The sequence below is a fragment of the Oryctolagus cuniculus genome, chromosome 18, assembly GCF_964237555.1.
Source record: "Oryctolagus cuniculus chromosome 18, mOryCun1.1, whole genome shotgun sequence".
Taxonomy (NCBI): Eukaryota; Metazoa; Chordata; class Mammalia; order Lagomorpha; family Leporidae; genus Oryctolagus; species Oryctolagus cuniculus.
Genome location: NC_091449.1, coordinates 6,716,388 through 6,728,662, shown reverse-complemented (window position 1 = coordinate 6,728,662; position 12,275 = coordinate 6,716,388). Strand labels below are relative to the sequence as shown.

The 12,275-nt window shown below is 46.8% G+C and overlaps 1 pseudogene; it reads right to left on the bottom strand.

Annotated features, from left to right (window-relative positions):
- Positions 1 to 10,019: 10,019 nt before the first annotated feature.
- On the bottom strand, positions 10,020 to 11,608 carry LOC100352302 (probable RNA-binding protein 23 pseudogene; annotated as a pseudogene).
- Positions 11,609 to 12,275: the final 667 nt, after the last annotated feature.

Genomic DNA, 12,275 nt, shown 5'->3' with positions numbered 1-12,275 from the left:
AATCCAGCTCTCTGCTACAGCCTGGGAAAACAGTAGAAGGTGGCCCAAGGCCGTGGGCCCCTGCACCCATGTGGGAGGCCTGGAAGAAGCTCCTGGCTCCTGGCTTCAGATTGGTGCAGCTCAAGCCATTGCAACCATCTGGGGAGTGAATCAGCCATTGGAAGACCTCTCTTTCTCTCTATGCCTTTCCTTGCTCTGTAACTCTGACTTTCAAATAAATAAATAAATCTGTAAAAAAAAAAGAAAAGTAACAATCTATAAAATTAATATATAAAAATCAACAACCTTCATACACACAAAAACCAGATCATGGTAGAGGAAATTCTATTTAAAAACCAACAAAAATGTATAATTTTTAAGAATTAACTTAGGAAACATCATAGAAAAGCATGACATAAACAAACTGTAAACTCTCCAGTAGCTGAAGTAAACATGATCAAGTGGAAGGCATGCTTTGTTTTTGGATTCGATATCTGAACATTATAAAGATATTAGCTCCACATACTTTCACTGAAAAATTTAAGGAAGCAAGTACACATAACACAACGTTTTTCCTGGAAAAGAGGGGACGGGAGCCCTCCAGGGTCCCCTTTAAAGGCACAAGTCTCTCACAAGAGTCCCCCCAGCCCACCTCAAAGGCGCCCCCCTCCTATCACCGTCACTTTGGGGGTTAGGATTTCCACACAGTTTCCTGGGGGACAGAACCATTCAGCTGCTGCACTGACGAGGGGGAGAGCAAACCTCAAGAAGGAAAGCAAGCAGCAGAGCCTGGAGAACAGAGGCGGAAGATCTGGGTCGGAGAGCGCAGCAGGGGCCCCGGGAGAGGGGCCCGCAACTCTGATGCCCGCCCCCACGTCTGCATCCTGCGGTCCGGTCCGCGTGTCCTGCTGCTGGTGTTTCTGCTCCAGCACCCATCCAGCCGGCCCTGCCTGTCTGTCAAGACAGCCTTTTCTCTGGGGTTGCAATGCGGGCTCCATAAAGAGCAGAGACCTGAAGATGGGAATGCTGAGCCCCTGGTGGGGGAAGTGGGGACGAGGAGAAGAGAAGAAACACACAAGAACACCTCTCACGGTGACCTCAGCCCTCATGACCATGCACCTTTTCCCCACCATGTACACCCTTGGATCAACACTCCAGAACACGAGAGGAAACATCACCTCCAGCTCACGGCTCAAACCCAGGCTGGGATTTGTAAAGGTGACCCATGGGGCTCAGGCGTCAGTTCCAAATCCTAGCCGTGATCCAGGCCCACGAAGATTCAGCCACTTCATGCTTTGCAATACCAGAAAAAAAAAACACACAGTGGAAGTTTACTGAACATGGACCCCGTGCCAGGCACTGCGCTAAGGGTCAGAAATATATTGATCCATTTAATCCCTAGATAATCCAGTGAGCCAAATACGGTAGTCACCATTCTCATTAGGCAGCGGATCACAATGGGGCACAGGAAAGTCAGGTTTTGTCTGAAGTCACAGCCCCTCGTGGTGGATGATGGGGGGCTGATCCCAGATCTGAGGGGCCCTGTCTATATCTCAGTGTAGAGGAAAACTCCCACAATGCAACTCAGGGTGCCTGCTTTTCCCCCATGTGCTTGGTGCTACATGGTTTTCTCTTTATGAAAAAGAATTTTTAAAACCGAACAGCAGGGACAGTAGTAAGGCAAAGATCAAAGTCTGTGCTTTGCAAGTGCCATAGAGGCCAACACTATGAGAAAATGAAAAGTGGAATGAGCTAACGAAGAACAAGCCAAATACAGGGGTGTCAGGCGGTCAGACTTTGTACATAGAGCCAGGGGCAGTGACATCTGAGAGAGCTCCTGCCTGCAAAAGTGCTGGAGAAATCCCTACTTCTTAAAAAGGATAGACCTGGAAAAGGTAGAATAGGCTTGGGGTTGACCTTGTCCCGTGAGGGAGAAGCACCGGAGAGAGATGGAGAAGCTACGTGAGTAGGGAGACAGAAATACAGATAAAGAAAGGGTGACGTTAGGGCAGAGGTACCAGCTTCTCTGTTTTAACCCACTTCCCAAAAAGTGGCCCCAGGTCCAGTCAGAGAAAACACCAGTAGATACGATTGATGAGTGACTTTCTGTGTGAGCTTTAGGGCTTGGCACAGGCCTCTCATGTAAGACAACACTGAGCGCTCAGTGTCAAACAATATTCTTGGCCAGCGCTGTGGCACAGTGGGTTAAAGCCAAGGCCTGCAGCACCAGCATCCTATGTGGGAGCTGGTTCGAGTCCCAGCTGTTCCACTTCTGATCCAGCTCTCTGCTGTGTCCTGGGAAAGCAGTGGAAGATGGCCTGAGTCCTTGGACCCTTGCTCCTATGTGGGAGACCTGGAAGAAGATTCTGACCCTGGCTTCAGATCAGCGCAGCTTTGGCCATTGCAGCCATCTGGGGAGTGAACCAGTGGATGAAGACCTCTTTCTCTCTCTCTCTCTCTCTCTCTCTCTCTCTCTCTGTGTCTTCTCTACTTCTCACTGTAACTTCTTCAAATAAATAAAATAAATCTTAAAACACACAATAGTCTTACTACATTTTACATGGATAGAAAATAAGCCACAGATTTATATAACATTCTGGAAAATGCAAATCCACCCACAGCAAGAGAGAGCAGCTCAGTAGCTGCCTAGTGGCTGGGGGAGGGGAGGGCGGGAGGGAAGGTTTACAAAGAACACGAGGAAATGTGTAGGGACTGCTCACTGTTTATGACCATCGTTTCATGGGTGTGTCAGTTTGTCAAACCTTCTCAGATTGTACGCGGGAGACTTGTGCACTCTGTTGGTTTTCACTTACATCAAGATGCAAAGGGCAAGTAAATAAGACACAGAGATTATTTTTAAATGATCTCAGTTAGTTGTAGTTACATGGCAGCCTGGGTCTGAGACGACCTGAGGCACGTGGTGTCTTACCATGCAGACACTCCAGAACAGATTAATTCCCTGGCACACGGGTAATCACAGGTGTAGACCAGACACAATCGCTGTCTCTGTGTCTCTGTCTTCACACAGACAAAATTCAGATCCATCCCACAACATCTCCAAAACAAGACATAAAAAAGATCAACAGGGTTACTCTGAGAGGGAGTGAAATTTGATGACATATCTATCTTGCCGCAGGGGTGGGGAACCTTTTTCTGCCAAGGGCCACTTGGATATTCATACCATCATTTGTGCGTGGGCCATTCAAGAATACCACCTTAAAAACTAGCCTGTTGCAGATTGAATTTCAAGCCTCACCTGCAGCTGCCCTTGCAGGGCCGACCCACATGGTTTCGCCGGGTTTACACAGCCTGCAGGCCAGAGTCTGCATGTGTACCCTATGCTATAGACAGCAACATGTGTCAACTTCTCCCAGCTCAGTTCTCAGCAGTCTGGGCCGATGGCCAGTGCCCACCTTAAGGGATCACAGAGCAAGCGGGCCACAGCAATGTCCAGTCCCTCCCAAGCCAAGAACCCTGCCACCGGGGGTCCCCATCATCAGACTTGCCTTGCCCTTTATCAGCCCAGACGTCTGAGGCTTAGAAGCTGTCCTGGGGCCAGGGGGAAGCCTCTGCCCTGCCCAGCTCCTCACCACCCTCTCGCAGGGTCTCCCAGACCTGCATGGAGTGTGAGTCCTAAGGCAACACTCACGGGCTGGTCTCTGTTGCTGGCACCAGCAGTGAAGTGTGGTCTTCAGAAAACATGAGCCATCCGCAGCCACAGCAGTTATAGGTCTCCAGATGCCTGAGCTCATGTCTCCCCACGGCTGCAATTACTGTCACCTGCAGTGCGCTGACATCCTCTGCAAAGGGACCCTGGCGCTGTCAGCGTTAGTCCCCAGGACAAACCAGCAAGTCCTGGGATGACTGAGGCAGGAATTAATTAACTGATTCATTAAAGGTGCAAGACTCTCCTTGGCCACTGCTGTGGACTCTGTGCCTAACAGGGAAGAAAGGGCTCCCAAGAGCTCAGCGCTGGCTCGGCTGCTCCCACCAGGGTTTGCCAAGCAGGCCCTTGTTTCCAAGTCCCGCTCTGCGTAGGGTCATGGTGGTGAGATGGTCACAGCCATGCTAGACCAAGCTGAGGGTCACAGCCTCTGCCGAGGGAGCTGGGCCATCTGGAAGCCGGGAAAGCGCTGACTCCGTGCTAGTCCCTCACCCTTGCAGGAAATTCCTGCCAGCCCAGGTCGATGCTGTGGTGTAGTGGGCTAAGGCTCCGCCTGTGGTGCTGCCTCCCAGATGGACACTGGTTCATGTCCCAGCTGCTCCTCTCTCTGCTATGATCTGGAAAAGCAGTAGAAGGTGGCCCACGTGCTTGGGCCCCTGCACCCATGTGGGAGACCAGGAAGAAGCTCCTGGTTCCCGGCTTTGGATCAGCCCCTCTGGCTGTTGCAGCCATTTGGAGAGTGAATCAGCAGATGGAAGATCTCTCTCTGTATCTCTCCCTCTCTCTGTTCCTCTGCCTCTCAAATAAATAAATCTATTTTAAAAAGAAAAGAAAGAAATTCCTGCCAGCCTCAATCACACCACAGGGCATTCCCAAATTTGTCTTTTTGTCCTAGGGCCAAGGAAGCACAACAAACGTGACTGTTTGCCATTTCTGCTTCTACCCTAATTTTTTAGTCTCTGCCATAGTCGTGATGCAACCCATAGTCTCACTTCCTCTTTTTCCCGTCTCCTGCCCAGGATAGATTTTTTTGCTTCATATTTCCTTTTATACTCCATGGATACTTCTTTTTCTATTTTTATGTCAATTTAGGTGATTTTTTGTACCTATTATGAATGAGATTTATCTTAGTTCTTTTTCAGCTGTGGCATTGCCTGCGTATACAAAAGCTGTTGATTTCTGTGTATTGATTTTATATCCTGCTACTTTCCCAAACTCTCCCATGAGTTCCAATAGTCTCTTAGTGGAGTCTTTTGCATTATATATATATATATATATGCAAGAGTTTATATACATATATATAATCATGTCATCTGCAAATAGGGAGTTTGACTTCCTCTTTCCCAATTTGAATCCCTTTGATTTCTTTTTCTTGCCTAATGGCTCTGGCTAGAACTTCCAGGACTATATTGAATAGCAATGGTGAGAGTGGGCATCCTTGTCTGGTTCTGAATCTCAGTGGAGATGCCTCCAACTTTTCCCAATTCCAAAGGATCTGGCCATGGGTTTGTCATAAATTGCCTTGATTATGTTGAGAAATGTTACGTCTATAACCAATTTGCTTAGAGTTTTCATCATGAAAGGGTATTGTATTTTTATCAAATGCCTTCTCAGCATCTATTGAGATAATCATACAGTTTTTGCTCTTCCGTTTGCTAATGTAATATATCATCTTGATTTGTAAATGTTGAACCATCCCTGCGTATCAGGGCTAAATCCCATTTGGTCCGGGTGAATGATCTTTCTGATGTGCTGTTGGATTCGTTTGGTCAGAATCATTGAGGATTTCTGCATCTATGTTCATCAAGGAAATTGGTCTATAGTCCTCTTTCTCTTTTGTATCTTTTCTGGGTTTAGGAATTAAAGTGATGCTGGCTTCATAGGAAGAATTTGAGAAGATTCCCTCCCTTTCAATTGTTTTGAATAACTTGAGAAGAATTGGAGTTTGTTCTTTAAATGTCTGTAGAATTCAGTAGTGAAGCCATCTGGTCCTGGGCTTTTCTCTGTTGCGAGGGTCTTTCTTACTGATTCAATTTCCACCTTGGTGATGGGTTTGTTTAGGTTTTCTATGTCTTCATGGCTCAATGTAGGTAGGTTGTATGTGTCCAGGAATCTATCCATTTCTTCTAGGTTTCCCAGTTTGTTGGCATCACAGCTCTTTGTAGTAATTTCTGATGATTCCTTTTATTTCTGTGGTGTCTGTTACATTTCCTTTTTCATCTCTAATTTTATTGATTTGGGTCTTCCCTCTCCTTTTTTTGGTTAGTTGGGCCAATGGTGTGTCAATTTTGGTTATTTTTTCAAAAAAGCAGCTCTTCATTTTGCTGATCTTTTGTATTGTTTTTTTGGCTTCAATTTTGTTAATTTCTTCTCTGATTTTAATTACTTCTTTTTTCCTACTAGTTTTGGGTTTGGTCTGCTATTGCTTTTCTCAATCCTTGAGATGCACTGATAGCTCATTTATTTGGTGCCTTTCCAATTTCTTGATGCAGGCACTAATGGCCATAAACTTCCCTCTTAACACTGCTTTTGCTGTATCCCATACGTTTTGATATATTGTATTGTTGTCTTCATTTGTTTCCAGCATTTTTTTATTTCCTCTAAGACCCACTGTTCATTCAGCAGCATGTTGTTCAGTCTCCATGTATTTGCCTATGTTCTAGGGATTCCTGAGTTGTTGATTTCCAGCTTCATTCCATTGTGGTCCAAGAAGATGCATGGTATGATTTCAATTTTTTAAAATTTGCTTAGACTTGTTTTATGGCCTAGCATATGGCCAATCCTTGAAAAGGTTCATGCACTGATGAGAAGAATGTGTATTCTGCAACTGTAGGATGAAAAGTTCTGTAGATATGTTAGGTGCATTTGGTCTATATGTCAACTAGCTCTGCTGTTTCCTTGCTGATTTTCTGTCTGGTTGATCTGTCCATTACTGAAAGTGGGTTACTGAAATCCCTCATAATATTGTATCTGAGTCTTTGTCTCCCTTTAGATCCCTTAACATTTATTTTAAATAGCCAGGAGCCCTGTAATTAGGTGCATATATATTTATAATAGTTATATCTTCCTGTTGAATTGATACCTTGATCATTACATAGAACCCTTCTTTGTCTCTTTTAGCAGTTTTGTGTGTGTGTGTGTGTGTGTGTGTGTGTGTGTTACTATCTATTTTGTCTGATATTAGGATGGCTACACCAGCTCTTTTTTGGTTTCTGTTAGCATGAAAATCCTTTTCCATCCTTTCACTTTCAGTTTGTGTTCATCTTTGTTGGTGAGATGTGTTTCTTGTAGGCAGCAAATAGATGAGTTTTGTTTTTTAATCCATTCAGGCAGTCTGTATCTTTTAATTGAAAAATTAAGGACATTTACATGACTATTGATAAGTAATGACTTTGCCCTGCTATTTTTCCTGATATTCCTTTTTTTTTTTGGCCAGGCAGAGTGGACAGTGAGAGAGACAGAAAGGTCTTCCTTTGTCGTGGGTTCACCCTCCAATGGCCACCCAGGCCGGGGCACTGCACTGATCCGAAGCCAGGAGCCAGGTGCTTACTCTTTGTCTCCCATGCAGGTACAGGGCCCAATCACTTGGGCCATCCTCCACTGCACTCCTGGGCCACAGCAGAGAGCTGGACTGGAAGAGGGGCAACCGGGACAGAATCCAGCGCCCTGACCGGGACTAGAACCTGGGGTGCCGGCGCTGCTAGGCAGAGGATTAGCCTAGTGAGCCACGGCGCCAGCCCTGATATTCCTAATTTTTACTTTGGATTTCCTTTGTGCTTTTCCTGGGAGATTTCCTTCCTTTACCTTCTTCCATAGTGATGACCATGTTTCTGTGTTTCTTTGGCAGCATATCCTTAAGCATCTTCTGCAGGGCTGGGTGTGTGATGACAAATTTTTTCAGGTTCTGTTTGTCATGGAAGGTCTTTATTTCACCTTTGTTCATAAATGAGAGCTTTGCAGGGTACAGTATTCTGGGTTGATAGAATAGATTTTGTCTAGGACTACTTTGTCTGATTTGATGCCTTTCAGAGCACTGTATTCACAGTCTCTGTGTATTACAGAATAGAACCTGGGGTGCTGGCACTGCAGGCGGAGGATTAGCCAAGTGAGCCATGGTGCCGGCCAATACCAGATGACTTTAGAGGCCACACATATATGGATAACAGTTGCCACAAGAGAGCTTGCCTTTTGTATCAAGCTTATATGTGCATGCATACATGTGTGTGTGTGTATGTGTGTGTGTATTTATGTACACAGACACGGTATGAGATCCAGTGAGAAGGGCTCATGTGGATCCAGACGGGGCAGGGGCGGCTTTAACCACCACGGCTGAGGCCAGGGCAGAGGCACACAGAAGCGGTGCAGAGTGGTAGCATTCTCCCCATTGTCCCTCCCTGGGTCAAAGAGAGGACCTGGGAAGTAGGTCAAGCACACAAAGGAAGATGGAAATTACTGGAAAGGGAACCCACCTTTTATCAAACTCCCGAGAGCCCCTAAGGCATTCTACCTGCCTGGCAGGATGGACCTCTCCCATGCCTCTCAGCAAGTGGCTGAACCGATGGTCGCTCTGGCCTCAAGCCACACCAGGCTGGGGTCTAAGGCAGGCTCTACGATGCAGATGTCCAGGCTACCTCCCAGGGTGCTGGTAGTGGAAAGCCAGCATCTGCAAGGCCCACTCCCCAAACTCCCAAGTCCTCTCCATTGAGAGATCCTAGGGATCTCCTTGATGGGTTGCAGGGAAAGCACAGGAAAAGGAGAGAGATTAGTCCCTCCCTGAGTGGCCTAGGTCTTTCCCAGCACAGGAGGAGTGGAGGAACCATGAATAGGGGTTTGGAGAGGCAAGAAGGTCGTTCTCAGGAAGATGCTACACATGGAGAAATAGGACTCAGTGCAGGGTAGATTCTTTTTTTTTAACTTTTATTTAATGAATATATATTTCCAAAGTACAGCTTATGGATTACAATGGTTCCCCCCCCAACTTCCCTCCCACCTGCAACCCTCCCCTTTCACTCTCCCTCCCCCCTTCCATTCACATCAAGGTTCATTTTCAATTCTCTTTACATACAGAACATCAGTTAAGCATATATTAAGTAAAGATTTCAACAGTTTGCACCCACATAGAAACACAAAGTGAAAAATACTGTTTGAGTACTAGTTACAGCATTAAATCTCAATGTACAGCACATTAAGGACAGAGATCCTACATGAGGAGTAGGTGCACAGTGACTCCTGTTGTTGACTTAATAAATTGACACTCTTGTTTATGGCATCAGTAATCACCCTAGGCTCTTGTCATGAGTCACCAAGGCTATGGAAGCTTTTTGAGTTCACCAACTCTGATCATATTTAGACAAGGTTGTAGTCAAAGTGGAAGTTCTCTCCTCCCTTCAGAGAAAGGTACCTCCTTCTTTGATGACCTGTTCTTTCCACTGGGATCTCACTCGTGGAGATCTTTCATTTAGGTCATTTTTTTTGACAGAGCATCTTGGCTTTCCATGCCTGAAATACTCTCATGGGCATTTCAGCCAGATCCGCATGCCTTAAGGGCTGATTCTGAGGCCAGAGTGCTGTTTAGGACATCTGCCATTCTATGGGTCTGCTGTGTATCTCGCTTCCCATGTTGGATCATTCTCTCCCTCTTTATTCTATCAGCTAGTATTTGTAGATACTAGTCTTGTTTATGTGATCCCTTTGGCTCTTGGTCCTATCATTATGATCAATTGTGAACAGAAATTGATCACCGGGACTAGTGAGATGGCATTGGTACATGCCACCTTGATGGGATTGAATTGGAATCCCCTGGTATGTTTCTAACTCTACCGTTTGAGGTAAGTCAGCTTGAGCATGTCCCGAATTGCACATCTCTTCCCTCTCTTACTCCCACTCTTATATTTAACAGTGATCACTTTTCAGTTAAGTTTCAACACTTGAGAATAACTGTGTATTGATTACAGTATTCAACCAAAAGTATTAAGTAGAAAAAACAAAAAAATATACTAAGGGGGATAACGTATTAAGTTGTTCATCAACAGTTGGGGCAAGGGCTGATCAAGTCACCGTTTCTCATAGTGTTCATTTCACTTTAACAGGTTTCCTTTTTGGTGCTCCTTTTTGGTGCCCTAGTTGTCACCTATCAAGGAGAACAAGTGGTATTTGTCCCTTTGGGACTGGCTTATTTCACTCAGCATAATGCTTTCCAGATTCCTAAAAGGGATCACTTTTCAATTAAAATTTAAACACCTAAGAATAATTGTGTGTTAATTACAGAGTTCAACCAATAGTACTAGAACAAAAAAATACCAAAATGGATAAAATATTGTACATCAACCGTCAGGACAAGAGCTGATCATGTCACTGTTTCTCATAGTGTCAATTTCACTTCAACAAGTTTCCCCTTTGGTGCTCAGTTAGTTGTCGCCAATCGGGGAGAACATATGATATTTGTCTCTTTGGGACTGGCTTAATTCGCTCAGCATGATGTTTTCCAAATTCCTCCATCTTGTTGCAAATGACTGGATTTTGTTGTTTTTGACTGCTGTATAGTATTCTATAGAGGACGTGTCCCATAATTTCTTTATCCAGTCTACTGTTGATGGGCATTTGGGTTGGTTCCAGGTCTTAGCTATTGTGAATTGAGCTGCAATAAACATTAAGGTGCAGACAGCTTTTTTGTTTGCCAATTTAATTTCCTTTGGGTAAATTCCAAGGAGTGGGATGGCTGGGTGGAATGTTAGGGTTATATTCAGATTTCTGAGGAATCTCCAGACTGACTTCCATAATGGCTTAACCAGTTTGCATTCCCACCAACAGTGGGTTAGTGTCCTAAGGTAGATTCTTCAACTGGACTATGCTCAGCAGAGCCCATTCCCGGGGGACTGCAGGCAGGAGCTCCTCTCGGTCTCAACGGGTGACCCCTATCCTCCGCAGTCAGCGTCACGCATTCAGAATGGCCTGGGCAGATGTGGAGAAGAAGAGGGCAGGACCCAGCGCCACGGGGAGGCAGGTCAGTGTGCAGTGATTTACATGGTCTTGGGGGTACAGAGAGCAGGAAGCACTGGCCGGACTCAGAGCAGTCAGAGCCGCTGGGTTCAGGGTCCCCAAGGGAACTGCTCCATTCAGCTGCAGGCGGCAGCCGCCACTGCTGTGGTTGACAGTTGGATTCCAGAGCCTTCTGCGAGTTTGGCCATGAGCTGCTGACACCCACCTGGTGATCCCGGATCCAACTCCTGGTCGCCATCAGGAAAAGTATCTGTGGTACCATCCGGTCACTCAGCCACATGGCCAACCCTCCTAGGTCGACCAGCAAGCTCAAAGCCATTTGCTCGCTCCAGGGCCACACTCGGAATCAGAATGAAACCACAACCTTTAGCGCAGCCTGCATCTGAATCCTTCATCAGGACACAATTGTCAATTTTGCTGGAGGGCTCATGGATGCCCCGGAGACTGTCCTCGGTGATACTGAAATGCAGGGAGCCTACAGGGAGGCGCACTGGCCCTTCTGCAGATCCTTGGCATGGTTGACCGTTGGTTTTTCTCAGCCTGGGAGGCCTGTACCATGACAGGGACTCCTAGCTAGCCCAATGGCCAGGAGCACAGGCTGGATGTCACAGAATGCCCTTAGGACGACGTGAGTTCCGACCTGAGATGACCCGCACCTCACAAACCCTGCCAACAGCAGAGGGAAAGTCCTGCAGGTCTGGAGGCCCAGTGCAGGCAGCCGACTGCAGGTGGGGAAGTGCACGGGCATCATGCTCCTTGGGGCTCCGCTTATCCACTGGCTGCCGGTGGGATTCTTCCTGTGGCCACCCCTGGGCCCAGTGGCAAGCGGAGACCTCCGGTAGAGCTCTGGGTTCCCATGGCACCGGTCCCGGCTATGGCTGCGGCTGCGCCTCCTCTTCTTCCTCTTTTCTTACAGGGAACTTCCAGCATGGCCTCAATCACGATATCAGAGCCATCAGACGCCATCATGTCAGATCGGTTCCAGGTCCCAGCAGAGGGGTCCAGGCTCTGCCGTCTCCTCTTGGGGTGCACGAAGCTCGGCTGAAATGGCTACGAAGTCTCAGCCATGGCTGGACACAACACTGAGCCGTCCTGTCTTTGTGTGTCTGACAGCTGTCTTAAATAGTTTTCTGGTTTTTTTTCTTTACTGCTTAACACTGAATTCTACGGCAATTCTGCCTGAAATCAAAGATCTTTATCCATTGGAAAGTGTGTTTTATCCCCTCCTCCACCATTTGCTTTTTATTGGGGCACAACCTGCCCTGTCTTGGTGTTCTCTGAAATGGAGTGATCCCAGCGCCTCCCAGAGGTGTTAGAGTTAAAGGAGACTGTAGCATGTGGAAACAGCCCCTGCAGGTATACACACGTGCTCTCACTGTTTCCACATCAGAAGAGATTTTATCAGAGCACCTGCATTCAAGTGCCAGCACCGCTTCTGTTTCCAGCTTCCTGCCAGTGCACACTCTGGAGGACAGCAGGGGCTGGCGCAAGTAGTTGGGTCCATGCCACCTGTGTGAGAATCAGATTCAGTTCTAGCCTCCTGGGTTTGGCCTGGCCTAGCCCCAGCTGCCGTGGGCATTTGGGGAATGAACCAGTGGATAGGAGATTTCTTTCTTCTTGTCTCTCTCTCTCT